Raw genomic sequence first — 25,065 nt, 5'->3', positions numbered from 1 at the left:
ACTTGGGCCATCTTCTGCTGCTTTCCCAGGCACATTAGCAGGAGCTGAATGGGAAACAGAGCAGCCAGAGCCAGGACTTGAACAATCACTCTGATGTGAGATGCCAGCATCGCAAGTGGCAGCTTAACCTGCTGCACCAGGAGCACTGGAGCTACAATGTATATGTGTGTGTGGTGGGGGAGGAGAGGATTGGTGTCTCCTCATTAAAGATGGCCTTTTACAATTAAGTGTAAACTGCATTTTTACTATATTTTGCCCAGAAGAAAATGGTAGCAAAGTAGTAAGACTTCATGGTTTGGATTAGTACACACTTGGATTTGAATCCAGATGCTGCTAGTACTTACAAGTTGTGTAACTCTGGTCAAATTATTTAATTATTTTTTAGCCCCAGCTTCTTTATCTATGAAATAGGGACAACGAATTACAAAGGTAACATTTTGAGATGTAAGTCTAGATTCCCACCATGCATTTTTGCCACTCTTCTCTTGAAGCTGGACTTCCTTCCTCTCTATCACCATGGTAGTTTTGATCCATAGATTTCGGCAGAAATGATGCCAACCAACTCTTGGCCTAGACCTTCCAATGATGGAACTCCTGCCTCCATTTCTCAGAAGTTAACTGTCTTTAAGACGTTCAGTTACTTTGGGACCAGCAAGCTGTTGGAAGTACAAGCCATGTGGAGAACTCCATGAAGAGTGAGAGGAAGGGAGAGGGAGGGACCACAGGGAACTAGGTCCAAAGATGTGAACAGGGAAGCATCCTCTAGTTCTAGCCCCAACAGATGTCACTATATGGAAACATGGATTGGGAACAAACTGTCTAGCTGAGACCTTCCTGAATTCCTAATCCACAGAACATGAGGTATAACAAGATGGTTATTTTAAGTGAACACGTTTGGGGTAGTCTTTTATGCAGTAATAGATAACAGCAACATTCATTGGCTCTATTGCTGTATAATGAATCACTCCAAAACCGAGTGGACTGAAGCAAGAGCAATCATTTTGCTAATATCTCATGTCATTCTAGCTGACTGGGTTCAGCTAGGTGGTTCCTTCTCATGGTCTCTCACGCAGCTGTCGTCAAAAGGTGACTAGCTACTGACTGTATCTTCAAGGCTTCTCGTAATTGTTGGCTGATGTTGCCTTTTGTTTGGGGCTGTGGTTGGAACACCTACACAAACCTCTCTGTGTGGCCTTGGCTCCCCTACAGCATGGCAACTGGGTTCCAAGAACAATCATTCCTCAAGAGCAGGTGAAGGGTGTGCTGTTTAAAGCCTGATTTTGGAAGTCACAGGGCATTACAGACACCATACCTGGGCAAGGTAACCCCAAAGGTCCACCCAGATTCAAGTGAAAGAGATCTTAACCCTCTTGATAGCCTTGCATGGGAGAAATGTCAATTTCATGTTACAAAAAAAAATTGGGGGATGGGAGATAATGTGACAGGCATCTTTGGAAAATACTTTCTGCCATCCACACCCAGATCTACCTGCCTATTCCTCCATTCTTCAGCATGTGATTGTGAAACAGTTGCAAACTCATGCTTATGTCATGCACTGTACAAACACTCCATAAAGAACACATTCCAGTCAAGAGGAGAAATATGGCAGAAATGGAGGAGAAGGAGAAAAATCAATGCTCAAGTACTGAGTTTCAAAATACACTTGCAAGCCCATGAAAGACAAACCTGAAGAATATAAATTTGTGAATCTCAAAAATCTGACTTTTAAATATCAAAAGGATAAGATCCTTTAAAACCTTAGAACCTACACTTCACGCCAGAAGCCATAAGACAATGTGACTGGTTGGAGATTTGAATTAGGGGCTTGAGTACCCCTGATCGGGGAGCTGCCCTCTCTCCTATCCCTCCCCAAGTCAGCCTCTCCACTTTATATTTGAAACTCTGAGAGGTACCCAAGCCCGGGAACAGAGGTTCCCAGGTCACCGTGGACAGGAATAGCAGGATGCAGGTGCGGGAGAAGGACTTAGAACAAGATCGTTTTTTGTTTTCTGCAAACCTAACAAACGCTTCCGGGGAGGGCGGAAGAACAAACCTGACCCCATGTGGAAGCGACAGAAACATCAGCAGACAGGAACAGGCAGCCTGGGCTGGCGGTGCTGGCTTTTCTGGGGGAGCGTTGCCATGACAGCAACTCTAAAAATTGCGTCTCTATTCAGGTTTCCAGAAGTACCTTGTAAAAATGTGGTGTGCTGTCTATATTCATCACCGCATTCTCTCACTGAGTGAGCAGACCAGAGGCAGAAGCAGAAATTAGGTTGGCGCCATTGGCTTGGACAATGCATTTCACGAGGAAGCTGCTCCCCTACTTGGCTCCTGTTCCAGATCTGCTTGAGCCGGACTCATACCCAGCACTGAGTTCTGACTCCTCCAGAGCCCTTTTTCTTCCCTCCTGTCTGACTCAGCCACCCTACCTGTTCATTTCACAGTGACCCTGAGCATCTATCTCCCTCAACTCACATCCCACTTCAGATAGACTCCCCAGGCCCACCTCGGGGGTCTCTCTAGAGCAGTTCCCTTGCTTCCTGATTCTCCTACTTCTCAAGGAATCCAAGGTTTCACCCCAGATCATCTTCCCTCTTCTCTCATTAAAATGTCTTCAGTAACTCCGTATCAGCTTCAGGATAAAAATTCCAAATTTTACTTTTAGTACTGGTAGCCCTTTGCAATCTATTTGACATGGTTTTACTAAGGAGGGGGATAGTCAGGTCTAGGTAAACAGAAATCCTCGCCAGCCTTGCAATGTCTTTAATGGTCAACCTTCCCAGGATGCACCTGTGTTTCATCCGGGACCAGAAGGAGACAACACCATGATGACCACCTGGGATTTAAGTTGCATATGGCAGTGTCATAAAAATCCCAGGAAGCTTTATGCATACTTGTTTGTTCATTCAATTAAGGCACCACCCTCTACCTAATAAAAGAGGCTGAGAATGGGGGAAAGGTCGCTTTTTAACATGGACCACATTTGGAGACGCTGCTTGGGCTTTCTCTCTTTCTTCCACACGTCCGTCCGTCCCTCCCTCTCTCCCTCCCTCTCTCTTTCTCTCTCTCTATCACACACTCACTCACTCACTCACTCACTCACTCACTCGGGCAGCCCTGTGGCCTAACTCATGGTAGGTATTTCTCTGTGTGGGGCAGCCCACACTCACACAGGGATGTATGTTTATTCTCTCACTTTTAAATAAATCCTCTTCTCACATGTGCGCTCTATATGCCTCTGTTTAGAATTCTTTCTGGGGGGCAAGAGCCTGGAATAAAAATGAAAGTATACAGGCCCATATCATAAAGACCCTATTGGTCTTTATGTGTGGTGAGTGTGGGGTTAATTAGGGTACCTCCTCACCTGGAATGTTACTGTGGCTCTGAGAGCAGAAGAAGCAGAGGCTCCCTCCATGTGTGATAAGCAAAGAGAAGGTCCTGTCAAGCTTCCTATTTTGAATCTGTCATTTTCATAGAAACAGACTCTTCCATCCAATTATTCAACTGGACTATGTTCAGTGGTACTGCTAGATCTGTAAGCTACCATTTGAAAATAACTTCAGCCTCAGTACATAGTTAGGAAGCGGTGGGTGTTTAGCCTAGTGGTTAAGATGTTTGTTAAAAACGTGTGTGTCACACATCAGAGCACCTGCGTTTGATACCCAGCTTTGGCTCCTGACTCCAGTTTCTTGCTTATGCTCACTCTCAGAGGCAGTGGTGACAGTTCAAGTAACTAGGTTCCAGCCACCCACGTGGGAGACCTGGATTGTGTTCCCAGCTCCCACAACTTAGCCAGGCTCAGCCTTGGGCTTTTGTGGGCATTTGGGGAGTGAACCAGCAGATATGAGTTCTCTCCCCCCCACCCCCGCTTCCCCCCTCTCTTCCCCTTTCTCCCCCTCCTCCCTCTCTCCTCCTCCTCCCTCCCTCTCTCTCCTCCCTCCCTCTCCTCCCTCCCTCCCTAATAAGGACATTAAAAAAGATTAAAAGTGGTGACCCACTTTGTAGCACAGCAGGTTAAGCCACTGACTGATTGCTGGCATCCCACATTGAATGCTGGTTGGAATCCCAGCGGCTCCACTTCTGATCCAGCTCCCTGCTAATGCACCCAGGAAAGTAATGGAAGGTGGCCCAAGTACTTGGGCCCCTGCAACCCACGTGGGAGAACCAGATGGAGTTCCAGGCTCTTGGCTTCAGCCTGGCCCAGCCCTAGCTGTTGTAGCCATTTGGGGAGTGAACCATGAACCAACTAATGAAAGATATCTCTCTCCTATAACTCTTAAAGTCTTTTTTTTTTTTAAGAAAAAAAATTAAAAGTTAACAAGAGGATACTAATGTAGTTAGATGAATTTTGATGATATAAATGTTAACAGTACTGGAGTTGTTACCTCCTGTGAGCTCCTGTCCATTAGGAAGCAGGAGAGAGAGCCGGGAACATTGAGCCATCACATCTGAACTTTATAATTGCTTTGACTGTAATCAGATTACATCAGTAATGTCAGAATCATGAGGTTTTCAGTGAACTAAAATAGCCTAAAATTCATAGGGAACTGTGGGATGAAAGAAATAAAGAATTAGAGTATTGCTATTGTCTACTGATGCTTAGAACAGCCGAAGTTCCACAGAGGGTGCTTTCTGAGCCTGGGTGACAAGTCTCAGAACAGTTTCTCTGGCCAGCCCCTTCCATCTGGACAAGGCCCGCGAAACAGCAGCTTCACATCCTGCATGCGAAACACTCAACTCCGGGCAAAGCCAATCGTTCCACAAGTGGCCTCCTCCCACATTCATAGCACTTGAGAAGAGTTCCCGAAGTTTGGACCCAGTGCTGTGGAGCACAGCCAACACACTGCACAGCGGTTATGGAAGAGCTGCAAACCCATACTTCTGTCACGTGCTGACAAACACTCCATAAAGGACATTCCCATCAGGCGGAGACATACGGCTCTGCTAGCACTCACCAAGGTGAGAAGCTGGCTTTCATCGAGAGAGACTTCAGAATAACCCCGTAACGTTCCTTAACTATGCAGTCTGAAGATTTATAGTTAGCCTGTTCACTTTTCATGTTTTATTTTCTCCACTCCCATCCTCCAAGCAGAAGAATCATTTTATTTCCATCCTATAAATGCATCAAAGTAGGCACTGACAGCAAGGAGGAGAAACGCATCAACAAACTAAAACAAGCAACCAGTCAGTCCCCTCAGAGAGCTTAACACTGATATTTACCTGGCAGGAACTTTCCCTGTTACTATGAGAGGTGTTGCCACCCTCAGTCGTGTCTGTGGTGTAAAGGAAGATGCTAAATTGGCTGAGAAGATCTTTTTCTGATTCCCTTTGAATATCAGTAGGCAAATGTGAGAGCCAGGTTTTCTGCACGATTATAACTGTCTTCAAAATGGAAAGTGGGAGTGGGTGTTTGGCACAGTGTTGAAGCCACCACTTGGGACACCTGCCTCCCCTGTCAGGGTTTAGATTGGAGTCCTTCTCTCCATTCTAGTTTTCAGCTAACATGTATCCTGGATTCTCTCCCACCCAGGTGGGAGATCTGGATTGAGTTCTTGGCTCCTGGCATCAGCATGACCTAGGCCCTGGCTTCAGCCGGGCTCAGCACTGGCTGTTGCATGTATCTGGGGAGTGAACCAGCAGGTGGCAGCTCTCTCTGTCTCTCCCTTTAAATAAATAAAAGAAACAAAAATTTTAAAAAAGGATTTGTGCTAAAAAAAAAAAAATGAGGACTGGAGCATAAATGAACTTTTGGATCCTGTTCTGCAGATACTCCTGGTACATTTTATTAATCTTGGAATCCATACTATTGTTTGTCAAGGAAAAGTAAGCTAAACTGGTCAGTAGAACTGAAATATGTTTATTTGTGGGGCTGGCAATGTGGCACAGTGAGTTAAGCTGCTGCCTGCAGTGCTGGCATCCCACAGGGACACTGGTTCTAGTCCTGGCTGCTCTACTTCTGATCCAGATCCCTGCTATTACACCTGGGAAAGCACTAGAAGATGGTCCAGGTGCTCAGGACCCTGTACCCACTTGGGAGACCAGAATGAAGCTGCTGGGCTCCTGAGCTCCGGGCTTCTGTCTGGCCCAGCCTTGGATGCTGTGGCCATTTGAGTGAACCATTAGATGGAAGGTCTCCCTGTCTGCCTCTCTGTAACTCTGCTTTTCAAATAAATAAATCTTTTAAAAAATATATTTGTATAAAATGCTTGTCATCCTAGGATCATTTTATCAATAGCTTCAATTACATACATACTAATTTTTCTCAACTTGAAAGGCAGATTGAAACACAGAGAAAGAGAGATTTTCCATCTGCTGGTTTACTCCTCAAATGCCCACAATAGCCCAGGCTAGGTCAGGCCAAACCAGGAGCCTGGGACTGGCCTTCCACATGGGTAGCAGGGGCCCAAGTGTTTTTTTTTTTTTTTTTTTTTTTTTTTAATTTGACAGGCAGAGTTAGACAGTGAGAGAGAGAGACAGAGAGAAAGGTCTTCCTTCCGTTTGTTCACTCCCCAGATGGCTGCTACAGCAGAAGTTGCGCCAATCTGAAGCCAGGAGCCAGGTACTTCTCCTGGTCTCCCACGAGGGTGCAGGGCCAAAGCACTTGGGCCATCCTCCACTGCACTGCCAGGCCACAGCAGAGAGCTGGACTGGAAGAGGAGCAACTGAGGCTAGAACCCGGCGCCCATATGGGATGCCGGCACTGCAGGTGGAGGATTTACCAAGTGAGCCACGGCACTGGCCCAGGGCCCAAGTGTTTTATGCATCATCTGCTCCCTCCCAGGATGCATTAACAGGAAGCTGGATTGGCAGCAGAGTAGCAGGGCCTGGAACTAGCACTCTGATATGGGATGGCATTCTAATTGAGGACTTAACTCACTGCCCACAACTTCCACTCCAATAGCTTCAATTTAGATTGAGTCTGAAAATATACATCTTTGGTTTGTTCCCTCTTTTCTTTAACCCCTTGCTCAAATATTACCCAACCACCAACTCCTACCAATTCTTCTCTAATGGCTTCTCTCAATATTTTAGTTTCAGCCAGATTCTTACTACCTAGAGTGTAGATGCATGCAATAACTTCTACAAGTTCAGATCTTTCTTCGAATTCATTCTATACAGGAAATCAATCTTTGATTTATAATTTGTGAAAGTACTGTACACATGTTGGGAAGTTAGAACAGAATGTATAATATACAAAGTAAACATCTCTCTTACTACTGCCCCTTATGCCTGTCCCATTTTCAAGAAATAATGGTCTTTATTTCTGTTTTCAGTTCTTCTGGGTTATAATTATTCCTCTAAAAATTCAGATATACACTATTCTTTATTTACATAGTCTTTAATTTGTACTAAAATTCAACATACTTCTTTTAATTTTTCTCTCCTCAATTCTTTTGGTAATATCACCAAAGTAAAATGTTTTTTTCACAAGTTAAAAAGCATAATCATTTTAAGATTGAACTTGAATATTTATATTTATATTGAATACTTATATTCAATAGTATAATCTCTATATAGCTTGGTTTCCTAACCACTTTTCTTTTCAAAGATTTATTTATTTGAAAGGCACAATTAGGGAGAGACAAATTGAGAGCGAGAGGGAGCGAGAGAGAGATCTTCCATTGGCTCATTCACTCTCAAATTGGTCGCAACAGCTAGGGCTGGGCCAGACTGAAGCCAGGAGCCAGGAGCTTCTTCTGGGTCTCTCACATGGGTACAGGGATCTAAGCAATTGGTCCATCGTCCTCTGCTTTCCCAGGCACATTAGTAGGGAGCTGGATCAGAAGTGGAGCAGGTGGGACTTGAACCAGTGCCCACATGGAATGCCAGTGTTGTAGGCAGTGGCTTTACCTACTACACCACAACGCTGGCCCCACTAACCACTTTTCATGATAGAAGAAACATACCAGAAGCTATGATAAAAAATATTCAAGTATGGGACCAGCACCAGTAGGTTAATCCTCTGCCTGTGGTGCCGGCATCCCATATGGGCGCCGGTTCTAGCCCCAGCTGCTCCTCTTCCAATCCAGCTCTCTGTTGTGGCTTGGGAAAGCAGTAGAAGATGGCCCAAGTACTTGGGTCCCTGCACCCACATGGGAGACCAGGAAGAAGCACCTGGCTCCTGGCTTTGGATTGACGCAGCGCTAGCCGTTGTGGCCATATGGGGAGTGAACTAACGGAAGGAAGACCCCTGTCTCTCCCTCTCACTGTCTGTAACTCTACCTCTGAAATAAATAAATAAAATCTTTTTAAAAAATGCTCAAGTTGGCTGGCGCCGTGGCTTAACAGGCTAATCCTCCACCCTGCAGCACTGGCACACCGGGTTCTAGTCCCGGTTGGGGTGCCAGGTTCTATCCCAGTTGCCCCTCTTCCAGGCCAGCTCTCTGCTATGGCCCGGGAAGGCAGTGGAGGATGACCCAAGTGCTTGGGCCCTGCACCCGCATGGGAGACCAGGAGAAGCACCTGGCTCCTGGCTTCGGATCAGCACGATGCACCAGCCGCAGCGGCCATTGGAGGGTGAACTAATGGCAAAAAGAAGACTTTTAGCCGGCGCCGCGGCTCACTAGGCTAATCCTCCACCTTGCGGCGCGGACACACTGGGTTCTAGTCCCGGTTGGGGCACCGATTCTGTCCCGGTTGCCTCTCTTCCAGGCCAGCTCTCTGCTGTGGCCAGGGAGTGCAGTGGAGGATGGCCCAAGTGCTTGGGCCCTGCACCCCATGGGAGACCAGGAGAAGCACCTGGCTCCTGCCATCGGATCAGCGCGGTGTGCTGGCCACAGCGCACCTACCGCGGCGGCCATTGGAGGGTGAACCAACGGCAAAAAGGAAGACCTTTCTCTCTGTCTCCCTCTACTGTCCATTCTGCCTGTCAAAAATTAAAAAAAAAAAAAAAAGGAAGACTTTTCTCTCTGTCTCTCTCACTATCCACTCTGCCTGTCCAAAAAAAAAAAAAAAAAAAAAAAAAAAAAAAAAAAAGCTCAAGTTGTACATCTGAGTTTGCATAATACTTCAAATATCTGTGGAAAATGAAATTAAGTGTTGTTATTTTGGTACAAACTATTTTTGAAATCCATGTATTATTTTTTCATGATACACATTTTCATGAGATTTTTGAAAACCCTCACTAGAATCTACTTTTTTTTTTTCTTAAAGACATTCTTCGGCTGGTGCTGTGGCTCAATAGGCTAATCCTCTGCCTTGCGGTGCCGGCACACTGGGTTCTAGTCCCGGTCGGGGCACCGATTCTGTCCCGGTTGCCCCTCTTCCAGGCCAGCTCTCTGCTGTGGCTAGGGAGTGCAGTGGAGGATGGCCCAAGTCCTTGGGCTCTGCACCCCATGGGAGACCAGGAGAAGCACCTGGCTCCTGCCATCGGATCAGCGCGGTGCGCTGGTTGCAGCGCGCCCGCCCCGGCGGCCATTGGAGGGTGAACCAATGGCAAAAGGAAGACCTTTCTCTCGGTCTCTGCCTGTCAAAAAAAAAAAAAAAAAAAAGACATTCTTCATGGAACCTACTATGTAATTTGGACTAATTGCCTTGATATTATTATTGGCATCTTAGTCTTTCTTGTACTAATTCTTCTACTAGTTCCATCGTTTTTTGGGATGCTGTGTTATATTTATGTTTTCTGGAGTATAGCTACACACTTTTAAAAAAAATTATTTGAGAGGCAGAGAGAGAGAGAGCATGAGCGAGAGAGTGAGTGACACACCTCCTGTTCACTGGCTCTTCATGAGGGAGAAAGAGACAGACAGACCTTACATTCACTGGTTCATCCACTAAAAGGCCCCAACAGTGGGGCTGGGCCAAGCTGAAGCTGGGAGCAGGGAGCTCAGGATCTGCATTAACAGAAGGTTGGAATCCAGAGCGGGAGCAAGGGCTCTAGCCTAGGCACTCAGATATGCGATAGAGGCATCCTAACCAGCAGTTTTACTGCTAGACCAAACGAAAGCTTTATTTAAGACACACACTGGAAGAGGATGCTAATGGTTAAGCTCAATTTATAAGCCAAAGTAATGTAGCATGAATAGCATTGCTCCACAAAGGTCTGAAACACTTCCCTCACCAACAGCAAACACAAAGATAGGGATGCAGAATTCCATGAGAGAAACTCTGCTAAGCAGATAAAAAGCTTTGTCACTGCCTTGAAAAATGCCAACAGAGTAGGAAGTCGGCATCCAAAGCAGCATTTAGAGTCCAGCTTTTATTAGAACATAAAAAGTTCCCATGGCCTAGAATCGAGTCCTCTGGGGAGACACCCTGGGGCTTATCTTGACCTCACTGTTCATGTTCCCCAGTGCAGTCTGATATTAACCTGATAATCTGTGATTCATTTGAATTGCTTTCTTCAAGACGAACTTCAGCTAACTTTAGAACAGGGACAAACATGTCAGCGCACACATTTTAAGCAGAGTGATATTTGAGGTAAGGGATGCTGAAAATCTGTGTCATGCACAGTACAAGTAGCCAGGCAACCAGATGCTGAGTTGGCTTTCTAGAGTATGCAGAACTCAGAAGGCTTTGGGCATCCATTAGTGCCCAGTGTCTGGGAGGACAATTATAATGCAACGCAGCAGCCATTACTCCTGAAAATGCTACACTTGAAAAGTAAAAACCACATGTGTGAAAAGCTTTTGAAAATTGGTGGGACTCAGCCAGTGCCGCCGTAGCTCAACAGGCTAATCCTCCGCCTGCGGCTCTGGCACACCAGGTTCTAGTCCCAGTCGGGGTGCCGGATTCTGTCCCGGTTGCCCCTCTTCCAGACCAGCTCTCTGCTATGGCCCGGAAAGGCAGTGGAGGATGGCCCAAGTGATTGGACCCTGCACCCGCATGGGTGACCAGGAGAAGCACCTGGTTCCTGGCTTCGCATCAGCTTGGTGGGCCAGCCGCGGCGTGCTGGCCTCAGTGGCCATTGGGGGGGTGAACCAACAGAAAAGGAAGACCTTTCTCTCTGTCTCTCTCTCTCACTATCCACTCTGCCTGTCCAAAAAAAAAAAAAAAAAAAAAATTGGTGGGACTATGCAGTTAGGAATTCCATAGGACATAAGACACAGGGGGTATGAGGACATACCGGTTTGAGACTGCCAGTCAGGGGTACTATAAGTTGAAAATATCACAAAGTTCGCTTTGAAACAGACTCCAGACAGTAAATGGCAGAGTTGGAGAGATAATGGTATATCAACTTCATGGACTAATCTATAGACAATAAAACCACAATCATGGAAATAGACAGAAAACTGCTCACGACATGAAGTGAAATAAAATGGCAGAATACTCGAATGTGAACTAGTATGGTTATAATGATGTAAAATTGGATGAATGAGGACTTGAAGGAAAAAAGGAAAATACAACAAATGATTTGTTAGAGTAGGATTATAGGTGAATTGTTTTTTATGAGGCCTACTATTATTCTTAGTAATGTAATTTTAGGAAATAATACAGAAGTGGAATAAAGTTTCATATATGTAGGAGACATGTGAGAAAGTAGGCAGGCAGTTATTATGCCTTGGGAGATATTTGACTAAATGATTATAGATAATCTATTATACACACAAACATACACATATGCATGAAATATTTAAGTGTGTATATATAAGTAATAACTTTATATATGTACCAGGTGATTTGAGATTTTTGCCTAGATAGTAGCTAAGATGCTGGAATATGTCTCAGTTTCTTGAGTAATTTAATCAAATAATCAATTACACAGATTCTAAATAACTAAAAGCTATGCTTCTAGGAATGGATAATTTGTTATCAACATAACTAAAGTGGTAGGGAGAAAGAGATCATGTGGGAGAGGACAGGAGCGAGGAACACAGATACAGCTTCTGCTGTGAAGGACATGTGCACACACACAGAATTAGTCATTACCTCCACTGCTATGGTATGAACACAATTTGGCTTCTGAACTCATGCAGAACTTCAAACCGCAAAGTCCTAAGTTAGTAGTAGTCCGAAGGTGGACACTTAAACAGATTATGGTGTTTAGGAGGTGGACTTCGTTGGGGGTCCTTAGGGCGCTGCAGGTGTGCCCTTGGAAGATGGTTCTCTCAAGTGGGTCAGTTATAGAATGTGAATGGGGCACAGACTTTCTGCCTCCTGGCTGGCCATGTGACCCTTCCTCCACATGCTACCCCACTGCTATCCACTGCCTCTACCAGATGTTCGGCTAATGGGACCACCCAATCTTGAAATTGAATCTCCGAAACTGTGAGCTAAATAAATGTTTTTCTCTTTCTAAAGTTAATTTCTCTCAGGCATTTTATTGCAGTAACAAAAGCTGACTCCTATATCCACCCTCTCTCCAATCCTCACCTGGAGGTCTTCTACTTCTTGGGTAGTTCCAAGCACATGTGTCCAGCTGTGAGCACTGCATGTGGAGGTAACAAGTTTGGATACACACCTACTTGAGCTCCAATCTTGGCTCTACTACTTACTAGCTGTGTGCCCTGAACAAACTTGTAAACTCCCTGAAACTCCATTTCTTCATTTGCAAAAAGCTTAAACAAGTTTTTATATAGGGTGTATAAGGATTCATGAAACAACGTATGTAAAGCTGTTAGTTGAGCGCCTGGTACACAGTAATCATTAAATAATGTTCGTTCTTTCCGTTACATTTTCTCCTTTGTATGCAGGACTCTGATGTTCAGGTTTTAGGCAGAGTATTTAGAAACTAAGGTGAATCCATTTTAGCTGCAGGTGTTTTACAGATCTGGTTCCTTCTCCCATACCTATCTCCACACCAACCAGATCCCAAAGCTATCAACAAGTTGTCAATGGCAGGACCAGGATAGTCTTGTGTGGACATCAAAGACCTGAATGAATTTGGAGTAGCTCTCTTTGCAAGTTGTATTAAAAAATTTCTTCTTTATCTAATCTGGCTTCCATAGCTAGTTGTCTAATGTGGTAGCTGTTAGCCACATGTGGTTTATGTTGAAGGACCTAAACTTTTACTTAAGATGCGTCTACTCACTCTCATAGCTGTGTCTTAAGCACTCAATGATGTCATGTGGCTAGTGGTGACCAAGTTAGGTGACACAGATATAGAGCATGTTCATCACTGCAGAAGCCCTGTTCAACAACACTGCTCTAAAGCTCTGGGGTATCAGTGGTGGAAAGCAGTATCATCGGGCTAATGCCTCTCGTCTTTGTGCACGAATCTGTTATTTTTAGTGACCCTCAGATAGGAAAGTAAAGTCAGAAAGTGAAGTGGGGGTAAAAGAAAAACATTTCTTGATTAGGGGTCTCAAAATATACAAGCACTCCAGACACCAGACCAGGAGACATCAGTACAGCATTCCTTCCACACATCATTACCCACTTATAAACAAATTTCTTGATAAGAATGTCAACCTCATAGTAACTTGAGTGACATTTTCGCTAACAAAAATGAGTGTTACTTAACCAGATCCTGGTCCTCTATGCAGAAGGCAGACATCTATAGGGATGTTCTAGACAAGAAAGGCTTGCTAAGCTGTGGCACGTATCTTTCTAAATGCAATGCTGTAGTTGCCTCTGGAGGAAAAGTACCCATGACAGGCAAAAACGTGTCTGTGAGAAGGAGATGTAACATTGTCAAACTACTCCATGAGACGTTAAGTTTTCAATTAAAGCTGATCCCCAGTAACTCTACAGTCAGTAAAGGACCTGGGTGAGTTACATTATAATCCCTGTGCAAGTATCAAACTCTATAAACAAACAAGAAGCAACTCTTAGTCACTGGGATCCTAACAACACTTTGAAGAAAGAATAAATCATTATCCTACTCTAAATAAATGTATTACTGAATGATGAATTTTCATGTTTCCCAAAGAGAAGCTTTTATAAAGTTTTCATACATGGACCTCATATGGAATGCCGAGACCTGATAGAGAAATATATATAATCAACCTGTCTAGAAAACCAGAACTATAAATCCATGGCCACCAAACCCAAGTGGGTCTCAAGGCTTCCAGATCACCCTTTTGTTTCCCTAGTCTGCTCTCTGGCACTATTCATGAACCACTAACTTTAGTACTTTCTGTTTCCTTCTCTGATCCTATCACCCCTCCCATCTCTTCCCTTGGCAGATGGCCTTTCTCTCACTTTACAATCTGTATTGCAGCCACTAGACTAGAAGTAAGTAAGGCTTACTAGAATTAAGCCCCCAGACTATACATTTGCTGAATGGCAGCCACTCTTGCTCGTTGTGCTGAAGAGGTGAGGCTTGTCCGTGGCCTCCTGCCTCCTCAAAGACCTGGTCTATAACTTTCTACCGGGCCCTTCCATGCCCCTTCCACTGGCTCTTCCCCAGCACCACCTGAATTGCTCCAGTTTCTTCTACCTTAGATCAACTCTTCTCCCATGAAGTCCCTCTTGCTCTCTTCATCTCTTTAGCTAAGTATCTCAAGGTTTATCTGGACCTACCCTTTCCACATTTCAGTTTCTCTCACTTGCTTCTGGCTTCCATTCTAATCATGCTGTCGAAATCATCCCAACAAGATCCCTATTTACCTCCTTGTTGCCAGATTAATAGGCACGTTTTAGTCATTACCTTATGTAATCTTTGTGGCCCATTTGCACAGTCTTATGAGGTTACTTTCCTGTGGCTTCCATGGCGGCATACTCACCTGACCTTTCTCCTGTGGTTCTGACTCTTTTATCACTTTTAGTCTCTCTCCCATGGTGGGACAAGTAAGATACATATAACAACATTTTACCATTTTAATATTTTAATTGTATGGCTCTGTGGCATCAAGTTTATTCACATGGTTGTGTGATCATCACCATTATCCATCTGTATTACTTTTTCATTTTCCTAAACTGAACTCTATATGCATTAAGTATTGATTATCCATTCTCCCCTCCTCCAGTACAGCCACAACTCTGTTTCTGAATTTGACTACTCCAGGTACCTCATAGAAGGGGAATCATATAGTATTTGCCTTTTTGCAACTGGCTTATTTCACTTAGTATAATGTGCTCAAGGTTTTTTGTAGTGTAGCTTGTGTCAGAATTTCCTTCCTTTTTGAGGCTTACTAGCATTCCATCATATATATTTAATGTTAGGCTTGTCCATTCATCTGTTAATGGACACTTGGATTGTTTCCACCTTACGCTACTGTGAGTAATGCTGCCAAGAACACAGGCACACTTTCTTCTTTCTTAATCCACCTTTTAAATATTGGCAATCTTCAAGATTCTATTCCAGACTCCCTCTTCTCATTCTGCACTCTCCTTGGGCAGTCTTACCTATACTCACGACTTACTGCTTACATGCTAGTGACTTCCAAAGCTACACTTTGTTTCTTTCTTTTTATAGTTCAGATCCTCAACCCTATCTACACCCTCTGGGATATCACCAATACCCTAAACTCTACATGTGTAATACTGAGCTTCTGAATCTTGCCCTTACACATACAATATTTCCTATATCAGCCAATAGTACCCCAAATCCTCCAACTACTTAGGCAGCCACCTGGGCGCCATCTCCCGTCCACCACAGCATGGTTGCATTCCCAGGGAGCCCACTGAATCCCAGGATCTCCAGGTGACTCTTTCTTACTTTGGCCTCCTTGAGGAGTGTCCTTAAAGATCAACAAGTACCCATGAGAAAGATCCTTCATCATTACTCTTCTCTGTATAAAACACTAACACTTCCAATTATATCCCCTAATGCTTTCACTCTACTTTCTTCTTAGCATAGAAATAGTGCTTACCACATAGCAAGCACTTAATACATTTTTGTCAACTGAACAAATTAATCTTTGATCTCTCCTTTACCCAATCCTGTCATTTTTGTTACCTAAATTGTACCCAAATACACCCTCTTCCCTCTACCCCAACTGTCACTACCATAGTTGGATGCTCAGTATCTTTTTCCTGGCCTTTCTACTTCTTTTTTTTAATTTATTTTTTGACAGGCAGAGTTAGAGAGAGACAGAGAGAAAGGTCTTCCTGTTTCCGTTGGTTCACCCCCCAAGTGGCCACTACGCCCGGCGTGTTGCAGCCGGAGCACTGCGCTGATCCAAAGGCAGGAGCCAAGTGCTTCTCCTGCTCTCCCACGAGGGTGCAATGCCCAAGCACTTGGGCCATCCTCCACTGCACTCCCGGGCCACAGCAGAGAGCTGGACCAGAAGAGGAGCAACCGGGACAGAATCCGGAGCCCTAACCGGGACTAGAACCCGGGGTGCCGGTGCCACAGGCGGAGGATTAGCCTAGTGAGCCGCGGCGCTGTTTCTACTTCTAATATTGTCTATACTCAACCTCTTTTCCACACAGCTGCCAGAGTGACCATTTTAAGATATAAAACTTCTCTGATTAAAACACTTCAATCTCCCTTTTAGGATGTGACTCAGGGTTCTTCACTGGCCTCACAAGGCTTTCCCTGATCAATCTGTCTGTCCAGCTCCATCTTCCACCACTCCCCGGAGGCTACAACTCAGCATTGACTTTCTTTCAGTGAATGACTATGCCTTATACTTCTCTTATTTTCTCTCCAGATCTTTTGACGCTGCTGTTCTTCCTGTCCAATTTCCTCTTCTTCTTATGTCTCCCTGCCACCCCTATTCCCAACACCTGGGTAGCTCTTCCTTCTTCTTTAAAGATCTCATTTTAGATGTCCCTGAACTTGGAAGCCTTAGGTGATCTTCCTGGAGCAATTCTGACTTAGATGTCACTGCAAATCTCCCACCAAAGCATGCATCGTCTAAGATAGAACTTCCTGTTGCATCAGCATTCTCCACAGTGAACCATGACTCCATGAGGGCTGAGATCCTGCCCGTCTCTTACAAAACATGCCCTCTGCCCCTGGCACATCAGAGCTTACATGTGGAGTCATGGTAGAAAGTTAATATTTAATACATAATTCTTCAAAATATTTGAAGCCTGGGTCATCTCAAACATCCAGAAAAGTAGGAAAAAAGGATACTGTGCACTCACATCTAGCAGCTATGTACAGAAATTAACATTCAACCACATTTTCTTTATCTAGTCACTGCTTTATATTTATCTGACAAATCATTTTAGAGTAAATCACAGAGAAAATGAATGAATTCTTAAATCTTCCAAATTGTCCATAGAATAGAAAATAAGCCACTGAAGAAAAAGAGAAAGAGAAATCATGAATAAAAGTCTCCAAATCTCTACTTACGCGTGGATAAGTGAGATCAGAAATGAGGGCACTAGGCTCTGCACCAGCTCGTTTTATAAATGCACTCTCATCCATCATTTAATTCTTATGAGTTACATAAGCTAACCTTATTAATACACAAAAGGAACCGTGTGAAGAGCATGGTAGCTCTAGGCAGGCAGTGGAGAGAAAATAATTATGAGTATCCAAGAAGTACTCAACATTCATGTTACCTCCAGTCATTCTCATGACAGACTCAAGACCTCTTATGTCCCTACTATGAAAATACAGAGAGTGCAGCTCAGAGATGTCAACCTATTTGCCCAGGTTCTAAATGAGTTATGTAGCAGGTGTAGGCATCTGTTCTAAGTTTCCCCCTCTTTATACCACTCAGCTATCAATTACTATTTAAACTACACTTTTAATTAAAATTGTAAATTAAAAGTGTTTGCTTTGTTATGAGATGGATAGAATACATGCTATTGTTTTTACACACACAAAGAATGCTTAGACCAATCCTTTTTCAGTTCTTATTACTCCTTGGTATAGATGGGCAGGGAAAATTTGAAGTGTGAGCAGAGAGCAGTAAGAATCAGGAACCAGGGTTCTAATGCCATGGCTATGTCACTAACTATCTGACCCCAGGCCAATCACTCCACTCTCCCAATGTGGCCAAGGAGTGAATTGGATTAGATCATCATTGAGGTTCCATCCAGCTGCTTCAGAACAAGACAAATGAAACCCTATAATTCTTAGAGATTTGCTCCAGACATCAGTTAGTGAGGGCTACAATGTAGGACTAGCTGACCCAAGTCCTAGGCACTATGCATTCCCTGTACTCTGAGGGCAATAGCTGTCATGTCAGCCAACTCTACTTGGAATGTCAGCCAATACAAGTGCTATTATAACTTTCAAACTTCCAGAAACGGATGCCAACAGATTCTGACTCTATTACTAATTGAAGAAAATGTCAAAAGAGGAACCACAAAAGCGCTTCATTCCAAAGAAAATCCCCACTTCAGCCCTAGGTCCATGTATCCTCGGCCAGACAAGCTATCCTTATTGCACTTACAGTTAGCTTTTAAGGAGTTTCTACTCCTCTAGGTGTGAAAATCTAAGAGCTCTGGCTTGTTCACCTTTATATCCCTAGCTTTTAGCATAGAATTTGGCACACAGTTGACAATCAATAAATGTTTGTGGAATGAATGGCAAATCTCACCACCCCTCAGTATCCAAAACCAACTTAAATACATGGCTTGGTTCACATGCCATATTTACCTCCCCTATCCCAAATTGCCATACTTTAAACTGTTTTTATTCTATGGTGCATTTTGTTTTCTATATTTTATTACATATATTCATGTATATACATTAAGCCCCTAATAAAGTCAACTCTCTGAGATAGCAAGACTCTATGTCTGGCTCACCATTGACACCCTGTAATACTTAGTTCATAGCAGGCACACAATTGTGGAGTGAGCACATCAGTCATGAGAGAGATATATTTATATATAATGTATCAAACCAATCAGCATAGTGCTTTACAGATAGCAGACATTCAATAATTATCAAATAAATGCTCTAAGAATGTGTATGTAAAACTAGTACCCTCAAACTGCAAATGTTTGTAAATTATTCCAGACCTTTTGGGAAAAGATATAGTAAACTAAAATCATAAAAATGATCATATCCTTGATAGATTAACAGATTAAAGCAAAGCAATCAAAATGACAAAATCTACATAAGAACTTCAGTGTATCTTTTTTTTTGTAAAGAAAAACTGGAAACTATTAAGAATTAAAGCACATATTATGGCACATTGATATACTGTTATTCAACTATTCTAATGATAGTTCTGAGGTCTGGTGAAAGTGAAAGATGCTTGTAACAAAGTACAAAGTTCATGAGCATTATGATATAAAAGTGAGAATGCTTACAGGAAAAGTAAATATGCAGACATATAAAAATAGTTCCTTTGGAATGGTGTTGTGGTAGGTAACTCTTCCCCTCCCCCAAATTTCTTAAAATATTTTCTTTACTATTTTTTATAATAAAACATTTGGTATAGTCAACATTAACTTTTCCTTAAGATGGCTAGATTTCCCATTGACGGTTGTTTAGTTAGGACCAAAGCATAATGTGAAATTGCTTAGTAATTAGCTACTACCTCACAGTTTAGGAGTTCAGTGACACCTGATGGGGATGCTATCATGTCATGAGGCTTAAGGTACATGCATGGTCTAGATTTGGATGAGAAGCAAGCAGCCAGCAAAGAAATGTCAGGACTCACATAACTAGTGATGGGATGACCCACTAGAGGAAATTATTCCTACTAGGCTTAAAGAAACGAATGGAGGCAGGGGGATGAGGATGGCTGTCTTCTTGGTTCTCGTACCCTCCTACCCTCTTACCATCTGATACCTAACAGGGCCTGTCTGCACTCTATGGCCTACAGGCCAAACATGGCCTACTGCCTATTTTAATAAATACAACTTTATTGAATACAGAGAAGTCCATTCATGTATGTGTTGTCCATGGCTGTTGGCACACTACAATGAGTTGAATAGTTGTGACAGAGACTGCACAGCCTGCAAAGCGGAACATATTTGCTATTTGGCTCTTTACAGAAAAATAAGCCTTTGTCCTTGTAGCTTCAGATATAAGGAGATTTATAAAGAGATACCCTATTAAGTAACAGCCACTCTTTTGGGGGATTACTTTTTTCTTCAAACATACATCCTGGAAGACAGGGTGATCACAACTTTGCATCCAAATGGAAATACTTCAGAGGGCAACAGGGGGTTGCTAACTGGACTACATTCCAGGACAACAGAAGGAGACCAGGATGGTCCCAGACTGAGTAGGTACGTGGACCAGCCACTGGAAGGGCCAATAGGACAGATCAGTTTTCAAAGGGCACTTGATGTCACCCAGGTATTGCTTCTGCTTGTACCCAAAAAGCTCAGGTGGCTTCTCTTCTCTGCTCTTCCTATTTCTATTGCCCTCAGATACCTTCCCACTGCCCCTTGTCCCAGCTCTAGAAGAATCCAGTTTCTGAGACATACTCGAGGCCCCACCTTCATCTGAGCAAAAGGGGAAAAGTTTACTCACCCCACTTCATTAACTCTTAGTGATTCCAAATCAATACAAACAAGAAATCTGTACATTTAAATTTCACTGGGTTTACTATCAAGCAACTTAAAAAATGCTCCTTGAGGAAAAGAATTTCAAGTTTTTCTTCTCAAATAATTTTAAAAAACCATCATATACAGCATTTATCACAATGAGACCTTGGAACAAATATGACATTGATTTGAGCTTTTAGTACTCACTAATCAAAACTCCTTGGAGATATTATTTATGAATAGTCTCTAAATCTTTTATTTCAAAATTTAAAACAAAAGAATAAAACAACATATAATCCCCACATTTTGTTTTTAGTAAATATTTTTGATGTTGAGAGAGAAAAGATTAAAAAAAAATGTTTGGAGCATCTTTGATGAAATCTAGGACATTGTACTTTGCGACTATTCTCTGGGTGAACAATAGCTCACAGCTTTGAAAGCTTCAGTGGCTTTCCAACTATTGCCATCTGGTGGAATTTTAGCTAACTGTTCCTTTGTTCCAGGGAGCTCGTAGAGGTGAACCTTGAAGGCATTATTAGACAGACAGACTCAGAGTACCATTGGGAAATAACTGAAGGTCAAAATGATTGTGTCTCAAAGACATATCCCACACTGAAAAAATGAGGCATTTTGGTCTCCATCTCTATCACAAGACCCTTTCTCTCCCTCCCTCTTCCCCCTATCTCTATTGTAAAATCAACAGAGCAGTTGCCTTGGTTTTTAACAATACCAAAATAAAAATTATTCATTCATAATAATCAGAAATGTCATGAGGTCATTTTTCCCATAACTTGACATTTCTCCCCTCTATTTATTAGTAATAAGATCTCAAAAATTAAACTTGTTCATTTCTAGGGAAACTTAACTCATAGCAGTTAATTAGCCCCTAGTATGCTCAGGAACTGAAATATAGTTTGAAAAAGATTTTACCAGAGCATATTTACACAAATCCTAGCTTGAATCATATCATGATATTTTGAAACTAAATTTGTTACAAAGGCAGTAATACCACTCACTTTGAATCAATCTGCAAACAAAAAGCCATGGGGACATAATTTATGTTTCAACCTTACCTTGAGCATCCAGGCTCTCTCCCTGGCTGTCGAGATGAACTGTTCCTCTGGGAAATGGGACACTGGGAGAGAAAAAATGGAAAGGGGGAGAGAGAGCAAGAGAGAGAATTTAATATGATTAAAACATAGGGGCAGAGAGTTTTAAGTTAGTTCATTGGGTGTAATCAGCAATGGAAAAAGGAAATCAAAGAAAAAAACACACCTAAAATATCCTGTAAGTTGGTTGCTGTCAGACAGACAACAATCTCTATTATCAGGTAAGTTCTTAGATGTTATCATAGTTTGTGAAAATTTAGAATAATGCCAGTCCTACAAGAATACTTATTTAATCTAACTCCAACCCTGGTAGTCCCATAGTATCATGTGTTAATAGGTAACCCCAGGAAGCAGTGCCTCTGGTGAGGTACCAAATGCCAAAATTATTAAAGTACTGACTTCCTAAAACCTCAATTTGTATGTTTTATTTTTAATATCCACAGAGGCTTACTCTAGCCAAAAAAAATTTTATTTTTGATAAGATAAGCATGATAAACAATCAAACTTTACAAACTAAAAAGCATTGCTTTACTTTTTGTATATAAATTAGCTATTTCTCTTCCAAACATGTGCTAACTAAATGATAAAATAAGACAGTAAATTGATAAGCAATACTTCTAATTCTGCAGGATGAGAAATGAATTAATTTCAGACTAGGATCTGATGTTGGGAGCATGGATGGATGCTAGGAAAGCTGCTTGTGGCTCAACCATATGCTGGTAAAATCGACCTCACATGCACACAAGGGTGAGCCTTAGCCATCCTCCCCACACCCCAAGAAACACACAGCAAATGCTTCCTTCCCATCTTCTACCCAAACCCTCACCCTGCCATTGCTCTGCCATATTTTCTGCCTATCACCATTTCAGAAATGCCTTTGGGGCTTATTTAGTTTAAAATCAGTTGTATAAAAACACAGTATCTGTGGTAGATCTAACACTATGTGATTAATCCCAGACACAGTTCTGCAGATGTTGCTGGGAGAAGAATTTTCTTCTTCTTCTTCTTTTTTTTTTTAAAGGAAAGTGGGGAGGCATTTCATACTTTTTATATGAGGAGGCTTAAAAAATAAAAACAAATCAAAAACAAAATGGTAGGTGTTCAGATAATAAAACTAAGCTAACATCTGAGGTATTTGTGTTCTACTGTTTACAGAAGGAACTTGAAAGTAATTCATAAATGCTGGCTTATTCAAAAAATCAGAAAATATGAATAGTCCCAAACCCACGCAAACTGACTCTAATTTTAATTTTTCCTTCAGATAAAAATTATTCAGGTAAAATTTCTTCACAAATTCTATAGCAGAATATAATTTTATGGATATTTCAGATCTTTCTATTATTTGATAATTGATAAAAATAAAAATTCAGATTTAGAAAACATCAGTTGCCATCCATGTCAGCTTTTTTTTTTTAACTTAAGTCTTCCAAGCTTCCAGGAACTTTAACTGAATCAGAAAAATGTTTCATTTGCCTTCTTTATTTAACAATTACTCACTAGCTATGTTACCATGCAAAGCACTGGTCACCAATCTAGGAAACAAGCAAGAACATAGGTTTCTAGTTTACCTATAAGTCAGATAAATCAGCCCTTAGAAAATTCAGTATTGTTTGTGTACAGTTGGGTTTTTTCTACTTTGACAACAACTTACTGCTAATTTTTCAGCAGCCACAAGAATCCATGGGAGAAAAATGAGATCATTTGTTGAACATCACATGTGACAGTCACTTCACATATTTACCTAATCCAGTCCTCAGAACCACCCCATTGCCAGTGAAGACCCTGAGGCTCCGGGTAATAGAGCAGTGTGCTGTATCACACAGCTAGAAAGTGACGTCTGTACCTGAATCCCAGGGCCCCGCATCTGCTTCTTTTGTACACCTGTCCTCTTGCTTTTGTGGATGATGAGGCAGGTGTTCTGTCTGCACACTGCACAAGGACACAACCTTGATTACCAATACACTATGAAGGGCTACCTTGTCTCCTTTCCCATTAGAAAAGGCCAATTGACTTTGAGTCACCTGTCACTCAGAGGACTAGAAATAAGCAGCCAGAGGCCAGCTGCTTTCTCTGGGCTTGTGGATGGAGTTCCTGGCTTCTTTGGCCAGGAACCTTGGCCTTGCCCAGCCCCAGCTGTTATAGCCATCCGGAGGAGTGAACCAGCAGATGCAAGATCTCTGTCTCTCCCTGTCTTTCAAATAAACAAATTTTGAGGAAAAAAAAAAGTCTTCCTGACCAAGAGACAGTATTACTGCCTCTAGCTGCTGATAGCCTTCCCAAGAACAGAACACCAGCACTGAGTCTGAGCCCAGATTCTCCTCTCAGCTATCTGTGGACCCTCAGCAGAAGCCACAGCCTGGATTTCAGGCCACACTGAGACACTGAATCGCTCTGGCTGTAGGTCATGTCCTAGCACGTGGCAGGCCAGGGCTTTTGAGGACTAAAGCAGCTTGTAGGCATTAAGGGGCGGTCACAGGCTGTTATGTTACTCCCCAGGCCGAGCCTACCTGCTATCAGCCTTGCAGAGGGCCCTGCCCCTACCAAGCATCACCTCAGTTGGTGGTCTCGGGCCAGGCTCAGAGCCTTCTCCAAGGGCAGCAAAGGGAAGCCCAAGCCTGTCTAGACTAACTCCCCTGGGATGTGACTGCTGGGAAGCACGGAGCACAGCACACACCAGGGAAGCCCAAAACCACAGGAGAGTATCCGGCAAGCCAAGGAGGTCCAATCGCACTGTCTTGGGTATTAAGTCGGTACAACTCATTCCTCTCCTTCAGAGAGAGACAATCTACCAAATGACCCGCATTGTATACTTAGGGACTCCTAAGATGTTACAGCTAGCTGATCAAAGGGATTACAAAGAATGGTAATCATGTTATAAACGTCTTACAGTTGTGTGATTTGGATTTCTGTAAACTTAAAAGATAATCCTCAGAAATGACCTAAAATGATACCAATAATAAAATAGAAATCCAGCTCTTTTCATATAAACATTGCTTAACCTCCTTTCTTTCTTGGAATCTTCATTTATCCATCTGCTACTTCCCACGTGAACCAGAATTAAAATCATTTTTAAGACTGCCCCTTCCATTCTAGAATAAAGGCATAATGCTAAAGATATATAAGTAAAATTAAAATGAGGAGACAAGCTACATACATGAGAAATATCACATGCATTGTAATTCTGTGAAATGTTTACAATGACATTACTTGCACTTATTCATTTTTAATTAGTTGCCCTTGAAAACAGCGTAGTAGTCCAAATAAAAGGGTTCTTTCGTCCTATGCGTGATTGACATTGAAATGTAACATGTGAAGTGGGAAAGGAGCCCAGGGAAGAGATTCAGTGTCAAGTTCAGTTTCTGAGCCTAGGGTTCAAGTTTAGGGCCTGGGTCACAATGGAAACCAAAGCCCTGCTTTCCATGAATCCTGTCTTTGTAATTCCTTATTTCTTGGATCTTCTAAAGAAGGAAATAGTAACATTAAGTATGAACATGCGACTTTAAGTCAGTCTAAGTAAGACTTTGACCTGGGGAAGAGGGCTGTACAGACACCGAGGAAGGAGGGCTGCAGTTATCTCCCTCAAAAGATGCATAACCCTCATACTGTTTGGTTGTGCACTGTGAAAAACTTTTCAAACTCCTGTTTGTTCTTACATTTTAAGCAGAATCTGTTCAAAGCATTGGTAAGTGGATAGAACTTGCAGACACATCCAGGACTG

The 25,065-nt window shown here is 42.6% G+C and overlaps 1 protein-coding gene across 2 annotated transcripts in view; it reads right to left on the bottom strand.

The window, feature by feature from the left end:
- The window catches only part of MAPRE2 (microtubule associated protein RP/EB family member 2), a 170,347-nt gene that overhangs the window by 119,166 nt on the left and 26,116 nt on the right, over window positions 1-25,065 (bottom strand). For both annotated transcript variants that reach the window (XM_062201536.1, XM_062201535.1), the window contains one exon: window positions 21,312-21,373. The gene's annotated coding sequence lies outside the window, so the exon portion shown is untranslated. Of the gene's footprint in view, window positions 1-21,311; window positions 21,374-25,065 lie in introns of those variants that run through there.

This window comes from Lepus europaeus, chromosome 9 (assembly GCF_033115175.1).
Source record: "Lepus europaeus isolate LE1 chromosome 9, mLepTim1.pri, whole genome shotgun sequence".
In the NCBI taxonomy this organism is placed as follows: domain Eukaryota; kingdom Metazoa; phylum Chordata; class Mammalia; order Lagomorpha; family Leporidae; genus Lepus; species Lepus europaeus.
This window is presented reverse-complemented; position numbering and strand designations above follow the sequence as displayed.